This window comes from Peromyscus eremicus, chromosome 14 (assembly GCF_949786415.1).
Source record: "Peromyscus eremicus chromosome 14, PerEre_H2_v1, whole genome shotgun sequence".
NCBI lineage: Eukaryota > Metazoa > Chordata > Mammalia > Rodentia > Cricetidae > Peromyscus > Peromyscus eremicus.
In genome coordinates, this window is record NC_081430.1 from 6,410,730 (window position 1) to 6,434,584 (window position 23,855).

Genomic DNA, 23,855 nt, shown 5'->3' on the forward strand with positions numbered 1-23,855 from the left:
ATAAATAACAAAAGCAAATGATAGAAGTTAGGAGTTAATAAAATCACTTCAGTTAAATACACCCATTTGTAATACAGACAATTTCCATTACAGATTAAAACACTTCAGTAGCTCAGTTCTTACAATTAAGAAAGACCTAAATTCGATCTCTGAAACCCATGTAAAAAGCAGGGGCATAGTGGAACCTGCTTACAATCTTGGTGCTAGGGAGGCAGGGTAGGTGGGCCTCCAGGCTCTCTGTCTGCCTAGCCTCCTTGATAAGTAAGGTCCAGAGCAATGAGAGATCCAGTCTAAAAGAAAAAGAATAGATGGAAAGTATCTGATGAATGCCCAAGGCTGTCCCCTGGCACACACGGAGACACACACAGAGCTGAGTGTCCTCACCGCATGGGCGGTTCCTAAGTCCTAGAAAAAGATGCTCCTGGATTGTGGAGACTTACATTTCACAGTAAGCAAATCTTCTTCTAAGAGGCCACAGCGGCAGTTGTGAAAAACCTGCTGAGTTTGTTCCGCAGCAGGAGAAGATGGAGGCCCTTAAGAGCCTCTGCCATCAGTCCACATCAGGATTCCACTGACGCCCGCTGCCCAAGTGGCCAAGCTCCCTCACTCAGTACCACAGCTTCCTCGCCAGTCTGTCACGGGGCCCTTCACTGATCTTGGGGGCCCTTCACTGATACAGCTCTTGAAAACCACTGGGAACATCTCTTTTTCTATCTTCTCTATGACCTACTATCAGAAAAAATAAGGAATAAAAGTGTCAGTAATAATTACAGAGAGCACGTTTTCTCCTAGTGTGGTCTGCCTTATCTGCCTAGGCTCACATTTTTCTAAAATCAAAAATATAAGTGGAGGATTGTGGTGATATTTTATGTGTGCACCCCAATAAAGCTTATCGGGGATCAGAGGAAAAGCCAGCCACTATAGTAAACATAAAAGTCAGGCAATGGTGGCACATGCCTTTAATCCTAGCACTGAGGAAGCAGAGATCCATACAGATCTCTGTGAGTTCAAGGCCACACTGAGAACAGAGTCAGGCGTGGTGGCACATGCCTTTAATCCCAGCACTAACCATAGAGGTCTGGAGATCTGTACAGGCAGACAGGAAGTGATGTAGCTGGGTGGAGAAAGGAAGTGAGATGGCAGAACAGAAAGGCATATAGGCGTGAGTGTACAGGAAGTAGGTCTCTCTGGAGGCTGAGGAGTCAGATGGGTGAGGTTGGCTGTGGCTTGTCCTATTCCTCTGATCTCTCAGTTTTAACCCCAATATCTGGCTCTGGGCTTTTTATTAATAAGACCATGTAGCAATTTGTCTTACAGAGGATATATCTGAGTGACTGACAATTTGTGCTTTAACCAGTCAACATGAAAGTCATAAATGATTATGATAAATGAGGGCATGGGGCACAGCATTAAGCGACTTCCGTGATGCATTGAGGTGTTCTATCCATTTTTCACATCTCCTGAGAGCAGAGAATAAACAGAACATAAAGATAGTGAATTCTGTTGTGTGTTTGCTTGTTTGTTAGAAACAAAATTTGGGTGTTGAGACACCAAAAGGTTAAAATGTTTTCTTTTCATGTATATATTAATGATAATGGCCTAAAATTCAAATTTATGTTTTCTTCTCTTTTTATTTTTCTTTATTTTTCCAGTTATAAGCAAAATATGAATTTCTTGTGACAAAATGACAAAAGTTAAGAAAATCATTTTTTAAAGTGAAGATAGCTTCCTATCATTAATTTTAGCACTTTGGGAAAATATAATTTAAAAACGTATTTCTATTATTTTTTCATTGTGTGTGTGACTCTGTATATGGGTATGCACACATAAGTGTAGGTGACCATGGAGTCCAGAAGAGGGCCCTGGATATCATGGAGCTGAAGTTACAGGTATTAGGACAGCACAACATGAGTGCAGGAAGCCAAACTCAGGTCCTCTACAAGAACATTACAGGCTCTTAACCACTAAGCCATCTCTCCAGCCCTGAAATTATCTTTTTTAGGATAAACCCTAAAATTCTAAGCTAAAGTGAAGTTTAAGACTACAAACCCATTCCCCCCACCCCAAGTAGTTTCTCTACAATTGTCTTATGGTGAAAAGTCACCCATGTTTCACTGGAAGCTTAATCGTGCACTAGGACATGCTAGGATTCAGTCTCAGCCACTATTGGCCTTGTGCCCCTGGTAGAGCATCTGTTATCAGCAGGCTTCTGTTGCTGTGTCCCATCTGTTGAAACACTCTAGTGGCTATCCGCTCACCAAGCTCTGTCTTTGTTTAAGGCTGTGCGCTGGGGGCAAAGCTCTGCATTCTGAGGATCTGTCGAAACAGAAGAGCTGCTGCCCAGAGGACAGAGCTGCTATCCTAGGAGCTTCTCCACGAGAGCTCTCACCTCACATGTCCATTGTGTGCTCTCCGAGGGCTCACTCCTGAGTTCCTGCCGCACAGCTTCCAAAGAACAAAGAGAAAGTCCTGTCTGGACCAGATAACATTGGGATTGTCTTGTCTAAAGGACATTACTGCTTTTTAGAACTGGTTAATGTTGTAGATAGACAGACCTACATTCCAATGAAGATGTTAGTTATATTCCTGGGCCTAAGGTCAGGGAGAGAGGAAGGCTGCTTCCCAGGAATCGCTCTTACTATAAATACATCATTACTTTTTAAGAATCAGGAAAAAAATTACCTGGAAATTTTATTTAAAAATTACATTCAGTTAACTAGATCACATGTCAGGTTACAATCTACCCTAAGGTGTTAGCACATTAAAAGAGAAAATAAACAAGTAAATAACACAATGATGATGTTGAAATAAATGGATAAATAGATAAATAAAAAATAGGATAGAATAGAGGGATGGATAGATGGAGGGATGGATGGATAGATGGATAGATGGATAGATGGATGGATGGACAGATGGACAGACAGACGGACGGACAGAAGGATGGGGAAAGAAAGACAGACTGGACTATTTCTCAATATTAGAACATTTTTCTTGTGTAAGTGTGTGTGTGTTTGAGAGAGAGAGAGAGAGAGGGAGAGAGACAGAGACAGAGACAAACAGAGACAGAGAGAGAATGCATGCAGAGGCTAGAGGAAAACATTGAGTGTCCTGGTCTATAACTCTGTCCTATTCCTTTGAGACAAGGTCTGTCACTTAACCTAGAACTAGGCGTGTGACCAGCAGTTCCCAGGATCCTCTTGTCCCTGTCCCCCACAGCACTGGTGATTCAGGCATCCACAGAGCTATGGCCCGCTTTCTCACCTGAGTTCTGGGGATCTGAACCTTATGTGTTCTTACCTTCTGAATCATCTTCCCAAACCTCTTAGGACATTTTATGCTGCTATAAGTAAATTCAGTTAGATAAGAAATTCAGAAGTTTATCTTCCACATACCAGTAAATTATCTGGCAATCATTTTCAGGTACTAATGAAAGGATTTAAATTTCATGTAGATTTCACGTAGCAATTAAAAAATTATTAAATTTGGTAAAAGAAAACCCTAAACAATTTTCAATACATAAACAAACTATGTTATGAGCCTGAAATATCACCACTACTCAGAAGTAAAATCCATGTGTCAATATAAAGGTTTTTTAAAATAAAAAACCAAGGTAGTGTAAACTAAAATTCAACTAATAGAGTATGCATGAATCTCCTCATATTGTTATGTTTAAAATACTGGAAAAATAATTTCCCCGATTTGTTATTTAAAAGCAAGATGTAGATTTCTATAGGTAAAATATATATGTACATGCTTTCATGTGGGCTTATAAATAAATGTGAACTATCAAAATGCGTAGAACTTGACCATGGAGTGCTCAGCCCCAATCAATAAATCTACAACGTAACTCCTACACCTAAGGCTCAGGGAACATCGTGTGGGCAGAAAATTGTAAGAGCCAGACGACCAGAATGCCTGCTGCAGAACGCCTTCTATATATGACAGGGAAGTTCACCCAGGAAACCTCAACAAGAAGATTGCCTAAGCAAGACCTGCACCGTGACAACACCAGTTGACATGCCAGTTTGAATGGTGGAAATCTCACAAGGCCCATCCCTAGAAGAGCTGCAGTCAACTAGTGACTGCTGAGAAAGGAAGAATTAGTCTTCTCCAGGGATGAGCCCCCTAAGTGGCTATCCAACATCAAGTGGTCAGCCCCCAAACACATACATATGAACAATACCCAACAGAATCAATGGGTGGTATTTGTATATTTATATGTATTTATATTACTATAATGAAGAAGAAGAAGAGGCCATGAACTTGGGAGGGATTAGGAGAACACAGGAAGAGTTAAAACAAGGAGAGGGCATGCGTAAATGATATAAATGCAGTACTGAGATATCAGAGTCCCAAAATGAGTGAATAAAATGTCTTAAGAATAAGTGAGACATATGAATATTTGTTGTCAATATTTTCATTTGAGCTCCTTATGAAAACCGTTTTTTACATTGTGAAACAAATACAATTTCAACTCAAATAATATAATGGGTGGTCTCTTACACAAAGGGGAATATTTTCATTGTACATAGTTTAAAACTATGTGCCTGAGAATTAAGTTACAGTAGATCTCCTTAACTCATGTTTAGCTTTCTACAGTTTCGATTATCCATACATAACCAAAATCTAAGAATACTCAATGGGAAATTCTAGGAATGAGCAGTTCAAAAGCTGTGTGTAGTGGCACATGTCCTCCATCCCAGCTCTTGGGAGGCTAAGACAAGATAATGGAGAGTTCCTGGCCAGCCTGGGCTACAGAGAAAGACCCTGTCCCAAGCCAAAAACAACAACTAGGAAAAAAAACACTACAGAACAAAAGTGTGTTTTAAGCTGTACACACTCTAAGTGGTGGTAAAAGCTAACTCATTCCATTCTGTTCCGTGGCAAATGAGAATCATCCCTTCATACAGTGAGTCTGTGCCATATAATCAATCCACCCATTAGTCCCTGAGCAGCTGTGTTTCACACAGACTGTCACAGGAGCTCAAGGATTAAGTTCAAGCACTTCTTAGTTTTCTTAACAGTGGCTCCAAAGACAAAGTACCATCTTTGGCAATTAAATATACCCACATACTTCTTGTAGGTAAAATGTCAGAAGCACTGGACTCAATAAGCAAAAAGGAAAAATATAGCTGGAGTTTTCCTGTGTCCACCTGGCTCCTGCAGCCGCTCAGACCTGAGTAAACACACAGAGACTTACATTACTTATAAACTGTATGGCTGTGGCAGGCTTCTTGCTATCTGTTGTGATATCCACAGCAGAAAACAATGTTCAACTTTCTAAGGTCTGTGAAAAGAACAAACTTTGTATTATGAAATGTAAAAGAAGAAAGAAATTGCTTTATAATAGCACCCCAAACCGCAAAAGTTACAGCCACAGCACCATTGTTGCTCGGTTCTAAGATTCACTTTTATCTGGAACTGCAAGCATCCACTCAGGGCTACAGGATGTATCCCAAGAAGCAGCCCTGGGATTGTTTTTGCTCTGAGGAGGAAGGTGCTGTCTGAGTACCTGCTCCACTATGCTGCACCTGTGGGGGCTGCAGCACCATGTTCAGTTCTGTGACGACTCCCATCCATGTGTTCTCTGCAACCTGGTTGCTAAGAGTTGTACAGGATTTCACAAGCACTTACCCTCCCCAGAGCTGCCCCAGCAGACTTCTAGACCCTGGGTTACCTGTCACTCCCACCAGGCATTCTGACTCCTTCTTACTACATGACAGAGTTGCCTTTTACTAAAACAAATTATTTTCCTTTTCAGTTATTTTACCCAAATACTGACTCTTCTGCCTAAATGTCACCAGAACCTCCCTTTCCTGTTCTTTTTTTTCTCATAACTGCCCAACTCAACCTCCCCAATTTCTAAACATATTTCACAGAATTTTAATCCTTTAAAATACCTACTGAAGTAAGGATGCCATATTTTATTTTTTATATTCACACTGTTCAAATTAACTGAGAAGGCATGCTGTTTTTAAAACAGGACCAGTTTCAGGGTGTTTAAATAAAAGGCTTTTCTAACCGTCTTTGACCTTGGACTTCTCCCTTAGAGTAGACTGCTGTGGGATGGTCTGTATGTCAAGTGTGTTGCTGATTGGTCAATAAATAAAACACTGATTGGCCAATGGCCAGGCAGGAAGTATAGGCGGGACAAGGAGGAGAATAAAGCTGGGAAGTGGAAGGCTGAGTCAGAGAGACACTGCCAGCCGCCACGATGACAAACAGCACGTGAAGATGCCGGTAAGCCACGAGCCACGTGGCAAGGTATAGATTAATAGAAATGGATTAATTTAAGCTATAAGAACAGTTAGCAAGAAGCCTGCCATGGCCATACAGTTTGTAACCAATATAAGTCTCTGTGTTTACTTGGTCAGGTCTGAGCGGCTGTGGGACTGGCAGGTAAGAGAGATTTGTCCTGACTGTGAGCCAGGCAGGAAAACTCTAGCTACAGTAGACTTTGAGAAAGATGGTTCTTTCTAATTCATAGATACTCCTTAAAAAAATTCAGGCGTATAACATTCCCACTCACCCTCCTCACTAGACCCCTTCCTCTCACGCACCTGCAGGTGACATCTGATCTAATTGGTTACATCTGGATCTTGGTCCCAGCCCCTCTTCCCGACAAAGTCTGTGAGCAGCTGTGTCTTACCATCAGCTGGGGACATGTGGGTAGCAGCTAAATAGCTAGAGACAGCAACACAAATGGAAGGTAAACCATTCGATGCCACTGAGAAACCGAACCTGGGGTCTTTGATCCAAAATGGAGCCACACAACTTTCATAACCTGAGCATGAGTTTTCATTAAAGGCACACATTTTTAAAGGCCATAGTGAATGAATAGTCTTCTTTAGCAACTTTTAAGATTTTACACACACACACACACACACACACACACACACACACACACATATATATATATATAAAACTTTTTTAAACACTATTAAAAGGACTTTAAAATGAAAGGCAATAATCTTGATCTCCACCCCCCCTTTCCCTCTCCCCATTTACCGCTTCCTATTTTTGTTTCTCCTTTTATTTTATGTAGTGATTCCCTCTCCCCCTTCAAAATAACATGCATAGAACACATCCTTTTATTTCTTTTTTGAAACTAAAATAATTACATTATTTGACCCTTCCTTTTCTTTCCTCCAAGCTCTCCCCCCTTCTTCCCTCTCAAATTCATGGCTTCTTTTTCTTTAATTGTTATTGCTAACTCTATGTTCATAAATATATAAGTGCAGCCTGCTCAGTCCATTTAGGTTACTTGTGTTATATGTTTTCACGGCTGACCACTTGATATTGGGTGACCAGTTAGGGGGCTCTTCTCTGCAGAAGACAAGTTCTCCTGCTGCCAGCGTTCGTACTGCCTGTGGTCCCATGACGCCTTCCTCTTCCATGTTCGTATGTCTGTTATTGTTGTCCCTGACATATAACACAATCTTGATAGAGTATGTAAACATTTGCTCTTGTTCAGAGAAATAAGGGTTTGTTTTTATCTTAGTTCATTAGTTATATTTTCATCTGTCAATAGTCTTTAACATTTTATCATTCTATTAAGTTTAAGCATCTATAAAATGTATGACTCTGCTATACTTTTTAATCTCTCATATTCTGCCTATTGGAACACATTTACTGATATTAGCTGTTGTAAAATTCTCATTGGTGATATACATTTATTCTGGCAGTTCTAAGCTCGGACTGCCACTGACAAGCAGGATACTTCAAACCACATTGCCAGACTCAGTTACTCAGCATACTTTCCTCATAAAGTGGTGGTATTCTAGCTCCTTTGAGCACTAATTATGATAGTGTAGGTAGAAAACTCCAGAATCAGTCTAGTGGTCATTCAGTGAGATGCTCTTGGAGAAGTGCTAGAAGCTAGAAAGTGAGAAGAGATGGGTTTTTCTGCCAGCAGCTGGCACACTGGCTCGCATATCTTGAGATTTTGCAGTAGCCAGCTGAATGCCATCACACACACACACACACACACACACACACACACACACACACACAACCCCTGGGCATAACAGGTGTCTATGGCTTCTGTGATGATTTCATACACCTTTCATACCATCCTCTCCCTAACCAAGGGATTTCCCAACCTTCAGGTCCAACTTGAAAGCTGAGAACCAAAGACCTGAGTCTCAGCGCCTTGGTGTTTAGCCTCCAGTCTTTTTCATGATTGGGGAAGCACCTCATCCCCTGCTTTGGAGCCCATCCTCCTAAAAAGGGTTTTCTAGTGCTTTTTCCACAGTGAAACCTGCCTGGTACGTGTGTATAACCACTTCATTCACAGACAGGCCAAGTAATATGCTAGGAACGCAGTCCTTCCCAATAAGGCCAACTGCATCACCTCTGTACTGCATAAAGGACCGGATCCTTTATCCGTGTAACTTGCTCAACATTGCCACATGAAAGAAAGACAGCATTCTTTGTCTGTGTCGTGGTGGCAGCATATTTGAGGTGTGATTGTTTCTATGGAGCTGAGCTTTCTCTCTGCTGTGGAGGAAGCTGACCTATGCTTTCCCTGTCTTGCACATCTTCCAGCATCACAATCACCCATTTCACTGTCATTTAAAACCATCCTCCTGGGGGCTGGAGAGAGAGCTTAGAAGTTACTGGAGCTTGAGCGCTTACAGAGGCTTAGACTGCAGTTCCCAGTACCCTCAACAAGCAGCCCATAACCACCTGTCACTCCAGCTCCACAGAAGATGATGCCCTCTTCTGGCCACCATGGGCATTCACACAAGTGTGCATATTCCATACAGACACACATGCATGTGCGTAATTTTGAAAAATATTACAAACAAATAAATAAACATTGAAACAATACTTGAGACTAAGTTTTCCAGGTCTGTTCACATAACTGCTTCCCAATGGCTAACCAGACCCCTCCTGGATCAGTGCCACTGTTGACTATGGCCTTTGAAGTCATCTGTAATTTTTTTTCCTTACTTTCTTTTTTCTTAGCATGCAAAAATACTTGACAAGAATTTTTCTCTTGGGTGCTGAAGAGTTAGCTAGTGGTTAAGAGTGCTTGCAGCATAACCATGAGAAGCTGAGTTCCAATGCCAGCACCCACGCACCAAGCTGGATGTGGTCCCGTGTGCATTCATGTGCAACCCCAGGCCTGTGGAGGACAAGGACAAGAGGACTCAGTGGGGTTTGATGTCTGCCCAGGGCTGTGGGAAATATGGACAAGACCAGTCAATGGGGCTTTGCTGGCTGCCAGTCTAGCTGAAAAACGTGAGTGCTAGGTTCAAGAAGGGGCCCTGCCTCAAAAGAATGAGGCTGCAAGAGGTAGGAGAGGATGCCTAATGGCCTCCTCTGGCTGCATATGTGCACCCAGGCACCCACCCAAACATGTACATGCTACATACACACACACACACACACACACACACACACACACACACACACACACACGGACGGACAGACGGACAAAGAGAATATTAGCAAAACAGTTTCGAAACCTCAGAAGTGCTTTCTTATTTTATCATTCTGAATTCAGGTGTGTGAGGACAACATTCTCTTAGTCACCATGTTCTGGACACATTTTGACGTTGCCACTTGAGTAACAATTTAGAAGAACTTGAAGTTCTAGGTACACTACATTTTTCAGACCTTTCATTGCGTTGTTCTGTTGCTTCCTAGCATCCAGAATGTCTACACCATTCTGATTCTCTCTAACATTGGGGGGGGGGGCATCTTCCCTGGCTTATGGTCAGCATGAAAGACTTGCTCTCTCTCGGTGACTTCTCTGCTTTCCTTCAGCCCCCAGTCACTCCTCACTCCAAGTCTTGGTCTTCCTTTGCTATGGGAAAGGCTGTTTTTAGATTTTAAAAATGCCCACCCACACTTCTCTTTGTTCCCCATTTCTGGACTGCTTGGGTTGTGACTCTCAGAGTCTTGGTTTGTTTTTCTCTCTCCAGGTGGGAAAAGAGGGAAACTTGAAAGCGTTTCCAGTTTTTGCCGTTTGTGTCATTGCTCTGATTTCTGTTTTCTCCGAACAGCCTTCAAGCTCTCCTGTGAAGGCAGCACGTTAGTGAGGGTGAGTTCAAGGCTAAACGTCTGTTCTGACCCTTTACCGCCCCTGGTGTCTGTGGGTCCTGCTGCTGTTACTGTTCAGTTACTCTCTGCTTCCCAAATGGCCTCCTCCACTGTAATCTGCCCATTCCTCTCCTTTTGCGCTCTCTCTCAGATGGATGAGGATCTCCAGTGTTCTTCTCCAAATAGCTGGTTTCCTCTGCCTTCCAGATTGACTCCTCTCACTGAAGCGTACAAACACAAGCATGATTTACCAATGTTCAGTTCTGATCTGGGGAGAGAAACGTGTTCATGAGTGGGACTAACGACTGACTGGCTTTGTGTCTTCAACAGGAAAACATTCTTCAGGTGGGAAAGGTCTCCAAATGGCAGAATGGGAGAGGGCTGGCTTGCAAGAGACTCGCCCTGGGAATCTTAACTTCCAAAAAGGTTTTATTGGCATGTTACACATAATAATGGGCTTCCTTGTGATCTTTTCATGCATTTCTACAGGGCACTCTGATCACATCCATCCTCCATTGCACTCTCGTGTCCCCATCTCTCACTAGTCCCAACTAGTCCCTCTATTTTCATATCCTTGTTTTCAGTTTCTTTTTTGTTTGGTTAGTTTGTGACTTGATGAACTTAAAAATAACTTTCTTTCTTTCTTGAGGTGGAGGAAGCCATTCTCTGAACACAACAACAGGAAAGAGAAAGAACCGAAGAGTGTAAAAAGCACGTTGTCATGGGGCACATGGAATTCTATTCCAAGAGCACTCAAGGTGTTGAATGAACCAGAAACCAATGCAGGAGAACCTGAGGGCATCCTGAGTAGACGTGAGGGAAGCAGAAGGTAGCTCACCTTCTGCAGAAATGGAAAACACTAAATTCTTTTCAACACCCCACAGACAGTTCTGGTTTCCTCTCTCTGTTAATCCATGTCCATGCTGTCTGCCTAGTTCCAAGTAAGCAATTCTACACACTCTCTTATCAGGCTGAAGGTTTTCCTTCCTGCCTCCTGCCCCTCAGAAAACAACAGACGGGGTGCATGGTGTGAACACAGGTAGCTGTGGGCATGCCCCTGGAAACTGATGGCATGGCAGACATTGGCACAGACAGATGTGCAGCACTCAGCTGAGCTCCAGGAGGAAGTCCCACAGATCAGAGCCCCCGGGGACTGCTCCTGGTTTTTAATCACAGAGATGTTTGCATGATCTCCTTTGACACTGCTGTGACTTACATATACATTTATTACTTGATTTATATAAACTCTAACATACGCATTATTTGTCTGTGATATACTGTTATTATAAATGTATATCTTTATTACTTTGTTTACTCTTGGATCCCTGGGAAATCTGATGGTTTTTATTTTTAATTTTCTTTACCAAGTCAAAGTTTCATAAAATGTAGTCTATGAGTCATACAACCAGGGGCACATGGCAATTATCTTCTGGGCCTTTTTCAAATCCTAGCTGTTGAAAATGGGCCTCCTGGGCATCTACACTCCCATGATCACATGGGGATCACGGGGAACCTTCAGTCTTTGTGTATAATTAAGTACTGTGAAAGAAAAAAAAAAAAAGACCTGAGTAATAAATGTGCTGTGGGAAGAGGAGCCCTGAGTAATACACGTGCTGTGGGAAGAGGAGCCCACAGCTCTGTCACAGGTCACCAGGGTCCCCTTGAGGGGTCGTCACTGTGGGAGTATAAGACTGAGGAATCTGATAGGAACCGAGGAATGAGAAAACATGTCCATCAGCAGTAGTCTTAGTAGTTTCTTAAGGAAGAGCCATGGTTGGCATTTATAATTTGGCCTTCATATAAACAAAAATCAGAAAAAGGTAATCACCTCCATATTTTCTATCCTTGAGAGGTGGTCTCACTATGTAGCCTTTCTGGCCTGGAGCTCCTTTCATAGACCAGGCTGTCTTCAAACTCACAGAGATCTGCCTGCCTCTGCCTTCCAAGTGTGGAGATTAAAGGCACAACCATACCCAGAAAATTGATCCCTCTTTATCTCTTACAAACATTTCCAGAAGAGGTATGGGAGGTTCAGGACTGCAAAGCCCATATTCAAAAAGCAATAATTAGCTATACACAAGCTGGGGCAATTTCAGAGAACAATAAACATTGGCTTCTTGTGTCTATATGGGAATGTTGATTTTACTCCTTAAAGAACAGAGAGTTTTGTTTTGATAAAGACCGCACTGCTATTAGAATGCGCAGTCAGTAAGCACACAGCGCCACCTCGTGCAGACAGTGTGCCCTGCACGTGTCTCCTCCTAGGCAGGAAAAGTGGAGCAGCAAGGGTAGAGGTTGTCTCATGTGGGAGCTAACGCAAGTGAGCAGGCGCTTTGGTTTCCAAACACAACCATAAACAACTTCAGTGTTCTTTTCAAAGCAGTGGGACTAGCAGAAAAACAAAAAGAATAGCTCCCAGGGTGATCACAGGATGAGTATCTTCTCAGGAATAGTCACAAAAGGGTGGGGGAAGGGAGGAGTGACCTGGGGAGAAACCAGAAGGGAGAGGAAGCAGGGTCTTAAAAGGGGAAGCAGCTTGAAAAGAAACACAAAAGGGGTAGGAAGAGGCAATGGCTCAGAGGAAGTAAGTCTGAGCACCCCCAAACCCACAACAACTAAGACTGGTGTACGCACCCCACCCCACACCCTCCCTGTGGGTGTTTAAGGGGGACAGTGATTTCCAAGTTCTGACCCAGCCTCTGAAAGGCCCAGTCTACCTGTTATGCTGTGCATTTCAGACAAATGGCATCGTGAGATCACTGGAAGCCTGTGGCCTCTGGTGAACTCCTAGAAGGCCCTGAAGAAAACATGTTAGGCTGTTTGCTTTGTTCTTGTCAGGAGCAGATCGAAAACACTTGCCCTCTGCATGGGCACTGTGCTTAAGGCTTTTTGTCTCATCACAATGGTGGTAGAAAGCAGGATAGGGTGAGGGGTCAGAAAAGCAAGCCGGGGCTCAGGGGCTCAGGGGCTCAGCGGCCTTTAGCCACATTTTTCTCCTCAAGTTTTAGGAGTTTAACTTAAAACTTAACTCTCTCTTCAGAAATTCTGAACCCACGTGACCTGGATGAATGAAGAGCAACAGAATAGAATAAAAATTTATTTAAATAAAAATTGTTTATTGAATAAAAATTTATTGTTTGCAATAAAAAAATAAAATAAAAATAAAAACTTAATATCACTCTATGATCTTCTAATCCTGGGGGTTGTGTTCCCGGTTGCTTCTTCTTATTCTAAGACAGAAACCATCTCTCTGTTCACTTTCCTCTTTGCTTACAGAGAAACAAAGGATTCCTGTGTTCTTTGAGGAAACATCACACTCATGGACTCCTTAGACAAGTCAGTAATGAATGACCATTATTTTTTATTATTCATTAATTATTTAATTAGTTATTCCATTTATCCTAATAAAGAATAAATAGATAATACAGGACTATTGGTAGAAATTGCAAAACTGGGCTGGGAGATGGCTCAACTGTTAAGAGCCCTTGTTGCTCTTTCTGAGGATCTGAGTTCAGTTCCCAGCACCCAAGTCATACGCCTCACAACTCCCGGGGGTCAGACGCTGCAGGTACTTACACACACATGCCATACATACACTGAGACAAACACTCACTCAAATGGAAACAGATCTCTTTCCAAAATTAACCCCCAGCAGATCTTGTGCCGCACGCAGCCTTTTCCATCAGTCCAGACCCTTGCTTCACTGCATAAACCACACAGAGGCAGAATTCCTGCCTTCACATTGTAATGGAAGAAAGTGTCCTGCGCACACTAAAAAAAATGAAGCAATTGCAAGAATCTAGGTGAGTACAAAGTTCTCCTGAAAGTCAACACCCCCAAGTCCTTAAAACTTCTGCACTAGGTGGTACTGATTTACTAGAAGTGAATTATTCCCTTTATCTTTTCTCAAGCATTTGTAATCATAAACAACTCACAAAACCAGAAAGCCTATGGTTCTAATGAAGAAGAAGAGGAATAGAAGGAAGAGGAGGAGGAGGAGGAGGAGGAGGAGGAGGAGGAGGAGGAGGAGGAGGAGGAGAAGGAGAAGAAGAAGAAGAAGAAGAAGAAGAAGAAGAAGGAGGAGGAGGAGGAAGAGGAGGAGGAGGAGGAGGAGGAGGAGGAGGAGGAGGAGGAGGAGAAGAAGAAGAAGAAGAAGAAGAAGAAGAAGAAGAAGAAGAAGAAGAAGAAGAAGAAGAAGAAGAAAAGTTAGGGCTGAGATGGTTCAGCAGCTAAGAGCACTGTCTACTCTTCCAGGGGACCTGGGTTCAATTCTCAGCACCCACGTGGACAGCTCACAGCTGTCTGTCATTCTAGTTCCACTACATCTTCTATCCTGCCTGGGCACCAGATATGTATGTGATGCACAAACATACAAAACATACAAGTAAAACGTCCACACACATCAAACAAATAATAACAACAGATGATGTTTTAAGTAAGGCAGTCTGTGCTGTAATCACAGCTCTGGGGAGAAAAACAGAAAAATCACCAAATAGCTGAGGTCAGCCTGAATTGGTGGGCTAAGACCCTGTATCCAAACCAAGTAAACACAACTAAAAATTAACCCATTGGTTCTCAGCTTATACCTAAAGATGTTACTACTATTGCATAAACTTTAAATATTCATATTAATTTTAATAAATGTTTCAAAACATTTTCATTTTATGTGAGAAAATTGTTTTCCTCTTATCAGTAGATGTTGTTTACACTTTATTTTAGACAAAAGGTCAAAAATCTAGCTAGATGGATGAACAGACGATGATATGATGATGATAACCTAAATCCTGTGCAGCCCAGACGTAAAGCTTCTGAAAACAAAAGTCAGAATGCAAGGAGAAAAAAATGAGAAAGAGGAGATGGGGCAGAGGAGGCGAAGGAACTGAAGGAAGTGCACTTGGCTTACAGTTTGAGGGTACACAGTCTACCAAGGTGGAGGCTTCCCCAGCCACTGCAGAGGAAGCATGGCTCCTGATAACACTTTGGTGATGGGAGCCTACAACACCTGTGTGCTCATAGCTCAGTGGACCAGGAAGCAGAGAAAGGGGAGCTGCAGTGTTCATCTGCCTTTCCTGTTTTTCCTTTTGTATTTACTTCTGGAGTCCAGCCCATGGAGGGTGCCAGCCACTTTCAGAACAGGCAGGACTTGCCTCCTCAGGCAATCCTCTCCCGGAAACGCCTTTACAAACACCCAGCAGTACCCACTAAAGCCCCAGGATGTCCCGCCTTTCTTTCTCTCTTCCTTTCAATGTGTATGAGTGTCTTGCCTCCATGTGTGCATGGGCATCCCAGGTGTGCCTGGTGTCTGCAGAGGTGAGAAGAGCATGTCAGATCCCCTGGAACTGGAGCTAGACAATTTGAGGCTGCCATGTGGGTGCTGGGAACTGAACACTGGTTCTTTGCAAGAGCACAAAGTGTTCTTAACCCCTAATCCATCTCTCCACACCCCACCCTCATTAAGCATTTCTTAATCCAATCAAGCAGACAATCAAAATGAACCATCATAATGCAGGAGCTTGGTTATTGTTCAACATCCTCAGTTCACAATATGCAAAGTCGTAATTTAAATACATGTAAACTAACATAAGATTCCCTCTAAAGACATGCAAACCAGAACAACAGACATTACAAACTTCTGTAAAGAAGACCAATGTTGTGAATAAAACAAAAGCCTGAAAATAGGGAAAGCAGTTGAGGATTGGCAGCAAGGATGCTCTGGGGAGTCCATAGTGCACCTGAGGTGAGGACTGGACAGGTGTCAGCAAATGAAACAACTGGGGGTGGAACATTCCAGAAGACGGAGAACAGGTGCTGTGTCCTGTGGCCAGAACGACAGGGAGTGTGGGAGAAAAGCATTGACCCTGGAGCCCACAGCAGGGAAGCAGTGGGGAGTGTTGAACCAAGAAAGAATAGAAGAGGGTTCCTGTTAGCCTGTGTGGACTTCGGACAATATTGTCAGCCATTAGGAAAGCATTTATTCAGTGGATTATATCTGATTTCCCTTTTTAAAAAATATCACTTTTCCTTCTATATATTGAAGGAATTGGATTCTTCATGGACAACATATGGAATTTGTTGTGAGAGATTCTTACAGCTCATGTTTTGAACAAATGACAGATAAGGGACAGTGAATAGCCTCTGGGCATGAGAAATGCCTGCATAACACATATTCTGCTAACCAGTGTGCCTTTACAAATACAGCCAAGACATTTGAAACACCTTTCCCTGCAGTGTTTCTTTGCTATGTTAAGCAGGCTGTATGCAGGAGGGCTGTTCTGTATCCCCAAACATCTGTCCCTGGCTTTTCTGCATGAGTCAGGAAGCACGTTCCTGGTCCCTCCTGCCCTTCATTCTAAGCTTGTTTGATCACATCTCTTCACTATAGAAGGTCATTTCCCCACTAGTGATGGTTTTTCTGGGCTTTAACATATTAAAATACCCTTTCATCACACGTTAAATTTATAGCTCTTTTCAAGGAGAAGCTGCCGACAGAAGAACATTCTAGAACTACACAGAGGAATGCCTTAGTCAATTTTCACAGAAGTGTCCATTCTTTTGTAATACACCATGGTTTTGATCAGGACCAAATCTGGGGCTGAAAACTTGGCGTTGAGTAAAGCCGAACTGAATGTCCCAGCTGTGAAGTTGGTCTTTTTCATAAGTTCCACCAAGCGGCCTGCACAGACTAGACAAGTGCCCAGGAAGTCAGGAGCTGGCAGGGCTCCAGCACCGGAATTTGCCCTCCCTCCTGTGTGCACAGAAGGGTGGGGCTGCAAAGCAGGACATCAGAGAAGAAATGTCTCACAGAATCCCTCCTCAGACTTCTGCAAAATATAAACAAGAGTAAAGTGCGTGGCTGGGGTATCAAGTCCCACATGTGGTGCTGAGGAAGTGTTGATGCACAGGTCCACAGCACAGGAGAGTGCAGAACTGCAGAGAACTTCTTGTACGTTATTAAAGGATCAGCCTTAATAATGTACTTCCCCGGGGCTCAGAAGAGAAACTACGAACAGCAAGAACTATTTTCAGGAAAAGAATCTCAACACAACGAGCTCTTTGTCCGTCTACTTTATTCCTCTGGGATAAAATCCTATCTACACAGCTACAGTTCTGTTCTCAAGCCTAGTTTCTTTCTTGCCTGATTTGTCTCTACCTTTATCTGTTGTCCCCTCTAGGTTCTATCTTAATTCTCTCATCTTAGTTCTGCCTCACCTAGGTTCTTCTCATCTCGTTCTTACCCATCTAGTACTTTCCTGTCTGGCTCTTCCTCATCTTCCATCCTGACCTCCAGTTCTCTAGTCAAAAATCCTCTCCAGCCAAAATCTTCAATATCTTCTCTTCATTCTCCTTATACCTCAGTTCCCCTCAGTCTCTGAGGTGTTCAGTTATAAACCCAAGCCATAGCAATCCTCTGATAAAGCAAGGTCACCAGACTTGAATTCTTACGGGGCTCATAAAGGCAGGTAAGAATTTTCCTCAGGCAGTGGCTGGCAGGCTTTCTTTTACAACCCAAATTAGTGTTAATGATTGATTAGTCAAGAAGAGAATTTATGTGCTCAATGTGCTCAATCTACATTCCTAGAAGTGGTTAGGTAAGAAATTAGGAGTCTATTAGTAAGGATGTAAGGAAGAAGGGTCTCACCCTAAATTGCACAAGAAATAAAGCTATCCTCCTGACCTAGGAGACAGGTGTTGTTTTCTTTGGCCTTGGATGCTTGATAGGTATTAAGCCCTTGACTTTTCCAAGTGGTAGCTTTTGTGATGGTAGCTGAGTTCCATCACGTTTTCCTGCAGCTTACAACAAGAACTGAAGCCGGCCAGGGCTTTAAAGCTTCTATCTCCCGTGGATGCAGGCTGGGCCCACAGCTGTGGGGGTGAATCCCTGTGTGTCTGTGCCAGAGGGGAACTGAACTCACAACTTGAGTCTAACATCAGGAAGATGAACTCTTACTGCTCTTGATTTCATACAGGACAAGTCTCAATCTATTTATGGATACATGCAATGTTTAATGATTTTTCACATTGACAACCTACCTGGTTAAATGAGTTGCATAAACATAATACCTTAGCCGGGTGGTGATGGCGCACGCTTTTAATCCCAGCACTCGGGAGGCAGAGGCAGGTGGATCTTTGTGAGTTCGAGGCCAGCCTGGTCTACAGAGTGAGATCCAGGAAAGGTACAAAGCTACACGGAGAAACCCTGTCTCGAAAAACCAAAATAATAATAATTATAATAATAACAATACCTTAAACAAGAGTAGAAATATACATACAGTATAACAAAATAAACTTTAAATTTGTGTTAATAAACTGAAATCTATAGTTATATAAAATATTTCAAATGAGTTGTTGCTTTTTAAAAGCAGATTCAATAATCCACCTCTTATCCTATCATGTCTATATCCTACATTTCTATATCATATCTCCCTTTCTTCTTTTAGAACGAGATTGACTATGATCAATAACAATTTTTAATTAACCCCCTAAACAAAGACAAATATTCATAATCCGCTTTTGGGGAATGTGGGCATAGTGTTCTAGGCTACTTCCTGCTCACTGAGGGTGCTGTTAATCTTATGGGGATCCTGAGAAAATTCAAGATAATGGTCAAATTCTGGAAAGACCGGCTACAACCTTTGTTAACAGATACCATCTGCCAAGGTTCAGGAGGTCTCACTTGATCAAATCTGATCCATCTTAACCTGGAACAAATCCACAGCCTCTTGCTTCCTGTGGAAACAAAAGCAGAGCCTCCTTTCCAAAGCAACATATCCATAGATCCAAATTTTGAAGTCAAGATACCTTTAATATATATATATATATATATATATATATATATATATATATATATATATATATAGGTTTAACTCAGCAGCCTTTATAATCAATGTCTCTCTCCAGTTAAAAATTCCAAAGACAACACAATCTAGACTCTCTGTGTAATTTCTGTCTTTACATGGCTTATTATGTTGTTCATATATTATTTTATTTTTAAGACTATTTTATTTTTATGACTATCTATATCCTTTCTCTTCTCTCTCTCAAGCCTACATGCCTTTTTACACACAATGGAAACCTTTAGAGTTTTATTCTGTCTGAATCTGTCTTATTGTGAATCTATAATCCTTTTCTGATCACTGCTTTAAACTACAGAGTGGCTAGGACTGAAGCAGCAGCTTTGGCTGTTGACTCCACCCCGTTCAGCTTCCCAACATGGTGGAGGTACCCAGGAGAGTCACACTTACCCTGCCAACTCTGAAAAGAAGTATTCAGTAGCATGCCTGCATTTTTAAGCCCAAGACTGTGATCCCAAGCCTGCAGGCAGTGGCTGGGAGAAGCTTCTTTGTATCTTGGCCTGTAAGAGACCACAGGAGCCCATCATGTAACTTCTGAAGCTTTCTGCAACCAGGGGATGTGTCTCTGTATTGAGGCCAGTAATGAGACATGAATTAGGAAGCTGTTCTTAGCTTTGATTTAGAATCTTTGAAGTTTTCTCAGGTTTTAGGTGGAACTCTTGCCACCACATATGGGTGCCATTTGTAGCCAGAAATTTCTCTGATCCTGTCCAGCCTGGTGGTCGGGATGAATCTCTCCCATCCACATCCCACAGCCACTTGGTCCCAAATAAACACACAGAGGCTTATACTACTTACAAACTGTATGGCTTATGGGTCAGGCTTCTTGCTAGCTAGTTCTTATAACTTAACTCAACTCATTTCTATTAATCTGTATGTTACCACCTGGCCACGGTATTATTGGTCTACAGGCATTTTGCTGCTTGGGTGGCAGGCTGGTTTCTCCTCTACCTCTGCCTTTCTTCTTTCTGTCTCTCTCTTGAATTTTCTGCCTGGCTATAACCTGACTTGCCATAGGTCAGAGCAGATTCTTTATTAACCAATCATAACAACACATATTCACAGCATACAGAAAGACATCCCACAGCACTGCACCTCCATACATTCTTATCTTATACAGGGATGTAACTTACTGGTAGCCAGATTTTGTAACCTAAGAATAAACCCCTCAATATTGATTTTAAAAACATTGAATTATTTGCAATATTAAAACTTGGTTTTGCCTTTTGATTTGATTTGATTGCTTCCAGTGACCAGAGAGAAACCCGGGACTGTCTGGGTAGCTGAAAAGCTGTCTCACCTCTTACTTATTCTTCTCAGCTCTGATGTCATTTGATGGCTAGGGTACTCATGGATTTGCCAGTTTAACAGCTTTCCCCTGACCCCAAAGCTACAAGCAGCTTGGTAGCTCATTAGTTCACTAGTAAAGTTTCCTGTTATTAAAAGTACAGACAGGTGTGCCTCATTCACAGGCTTCATGGTAGCACTGACCACAAAGAGTTTTCAAGAGTTCTTAAATTTCTGTGATTTTACTGGTCCTAGTATTGAGAGACAGGTTAGCATTACAGAGGGTGTGGAAGCTTGCAGGCATGTTCAACTCTACTCCTCACTCACTCCTCAGCCTCCCTCCTCCTCCTCCACTTAATCACTTCCGTTCAGTAAATTTCCTCTGGTATATACTTAAAGTATAGACTTGAAGGTGTGTTTTATCAGGCTGAAACCAGGCCCTAAGAAAAATGTTCATACCTTTAACCCAAATCCATAGCCTTTGCTATGACACTAAGATATAGATGTGTTCCAGCTGTTTTACAGACACCTACATGTTCCTGGGGAAGAGTTCTGCCACTGTATCAAGGAACCTGGTATGGTGGATCAGTCTCTAAGACAGGTCCACCTCTCCTGCCAGGCTTGTGCCAAGGGCAACCTGCAGGGAGCCCTCCATATACGCCAGCCCCTCCACCAACCAAGGACACCAACTGGGCAGGTACTGACAGGCTGATTTCACCCGCATGCCCACTCATAAAAAGCTCCATTATCTCCTAACTCCTGTTGACACAGTTACAGAATGGATGCACTCCCTTCCTTCAGGGAAACAGCAGACACGATGGGTCAGCAGTCTGCCCTCTCCACCTCCTCAAGAAACAGGTTCCTGAGGTCTCCAGGGTGGCAGCTAACTGAATGCTCTTCACCCACACCTCCCACTGAGCGTGACCCCACCAACTCCCGATTCCACCTCCCCACATCATCCCTTGCCAGCAGGAAGTAACCAGACTTGAACTGATGACCATAGACTCAAGGAGTCTGGGATGTTTAGGTGGAAGTTCCACCTCAGGCCCCACCTCTCTCTCCCCAGATCCTGCCCCTGAGAAAGCCTGCCAGGCAACAGCTCCCCTCATCCAGGGTGTTTAAAGGTCTAGCCTGTAGACTTCCCCTGGTCCAGCCTGTAGACTTCCCTGGTCCAGCCTGTAGACTTCCCCTGGTCCAGCCTGTAGATTTCCCCTGGTCCAGCCTGTAGACTTTTCCTCCTCATGGTTTTTCCTCATGGTTTCTCCTCACCCCCCCCCCCCACACACACACACACTCCAGGATCACCCAGGAATGCTCTGCTCAGATTAAACCTGGACTTATTAATTAGGCCTGATTTGATTTATGACAACGGCAGAGTTACCCACTAATGGAATGTTTTTAGTTATCACAGACTTTGTGCAACAATTGGCAACAAAGGCCTCATAACATAGTGTGATTACATAGTACCAGCATAAGAAGACATATGTGTCTGTGTCGGTAGGAATAGATTTTTAAATAGCGACCAGAAGTTCCATCAAGTGCCAGGTAAGAAACTGGACAAAGGCAGCCTGAGAGGTGCTGGGTTTCCCTGCCCACAATGCCAGGAAGCACAGGCCTCACTACTATGAACAAGCCCCACGCAGAATGTTCTTCCATCTGCAAGAATTTACAACACCGTAGTGCTACATTATTTCTCCAAAGAATGCTACTGAGATATCCCAGACCCCTTAGTGTATGTACGTGTTGATTCTGTTTCACACATACACACCTGTCTCTGTCTCTCTCTCTGTCTCTCTCTCTGTCTCTCTCTCTGTGTCTCTATCTCTATCTCTGTCTCTCTCTGTCTCTCTCTCTTCCTCTCTGTCTCTCTCTGTCTCTCTCTGTCTCTCTCTCTCTTCCTCTCTCTCTCTCTCTCTCTCTCTCTCTCTCTCTCTCTCTCTCTCTCCCTCTCTCCCTCTCTCCCTCCCTCCCTGTCTCTCTCAGAAATTAGGCCTTGCCCACCCTGTAATTCTGGTCTCTACCTCCCACAGGATGCAACAAGAACTTACAAACCAATACTCCTTATCACCTGTGCCCCTCCAAGCAAATGGCTCTGATGCCTTTGAGATAAGGGCTTCCCACTTCTTAAGGAAAGTTATAAAAGTGAGGGATTTCTCTGAGACAGTTCTTCCCCCTTCCCCTCTCCCTCCTTCCTCTCTTTCTCTCTCTCTCTCCCTCCCCTCCTCATCCTCCCCCTCTCTGCCTCTCCCTCCCTCAGCCCCACCACTGCCTTTCATCCCATCCATGGCCACTCTCTGTCCCTCCTACTCCTTTACTCTCAGCTACCTCTTGGAGCTCCTCTTCAGATTCTAAAGGGAGCCTCTCTTTCCCATTAAGGCCCATCATGCTTTCTCTGACAAGGTGCTGTGGCCTCCTAAATGCCCTCTTGCCTGATCATGGCGCCCACAGTTGCTAGACTCTGTGTTAAAGCTCATTCAGCAGAGTCATTGGTCTCAGGATCCTTGTCCACAAACCAACTGAATCTTCTACTCACTGTTTCCCGTAACAGCTACAAAATTCATCAAAGCAGCGTCCTTCCTAAGGGACAGGCGCGGCCACAAAGGGCAGCGCGCTCTGACTGAATTCAGCAGGGCTGGAGCAAGTGTGAGTGTGTCTCCTGAACTCCTGCTGTGGTCTGCTGCTGCTTCCACCTTCCACATCCTCAAAGTCGCTACTGTAACATCCAAGGCCAAAGCTGCTCAGGGATCAGAAACAGAAGACACGGCCAGATAAATTTTCAGAGGAAAAAAATGGGCTCAGTTAAGATATTCTACATTTAGTCTTTGTTTGCACCTAATCATCAGGAGGAGAACAAACAGAAAGGCACAATATACACACAAGCCCACTTTAAAGTCAGACTCCATGGAAAATAACATCTGGAAGGGCTCATGAGTTGGAAGCAATAATGTGAGGAGTGGGTTCCTGAAGCTAACCGTCAACAATCGGATCAATTAGAATCAGGCTCTGCACATTACTCTCTTTCTTTTTCAGAAATTATGAACTAAGAAGAAAACATGTTATGAACCCAAAGGTAACTTGCCTGAAGACTTTCTGCTTAGTAGCAAAGGTCTTTAAAAGAGTTGGCAGGCCCAAGCTGTGTCAGACTGGTCAGCAGCCAGGTCTGAGCGTGGAGGCCAAACTTCAGACATGTCAGCACTAAAGCACTGTGGGTAGGTGGGGCAGACTCCGTAGGCCATGCTCCAGCAGACATTCATCAGCGATCACGGTGCTACCGCCACCTCTTCCAGACGACAGAGATGGAGAAAAGCACATGGAGTACAGAACCAGCACATCACACAGCCCCTGAGAGGAGAAGGCAGCCTGTGAACTTGGCCCCCAACGGAACACCAAGAGCTCACAAAGGCAGAAGGCTAGAACGAGACAGGCTTCCTCACGGGAAGTGGAAATCTGAATGTTTCCTTGAGACAAATATCCCCTACCATGCTACATTCTCTGAACACCAGCTGTGACAGCCTTGGGTGAAATGAGGAATGAGTTGACAATGTACCCAAGAGACTTGTGCTGCTTGGAGAAAGGAGTCAGAGCTGAGGAAGGGAGGGAAACGTTGATTTTACTTCAAGGTGACAGACCGTGGCGGACTAGGCAAGCTGGCTGCATTTTGTCTCA

At 43.4% G+C, this 23,855-nt stretch overlaps 1 long non-coding RNA gene across 1 annotated transcript; it reads left to right on the top strand.

The window, feature by feature from the left end:
• Positions 1–9,708: 9,708 nt before the first annotated feature.
• LOC131924605 (uncharacterized) lies at positions 9,709–11,191 on the top strand. The gene is made up of 3 exons (XR_009382943.1): positions 9,709–10,051; positions 10,258–10,395; positions 10,700–11,191. It is a non-coding gene; the product is annotated as an uncharacterized LOC131924605 (long non-coding RNA).
• Positions 11,192–23,855: the final 12,664 nt, after the last annotated feature.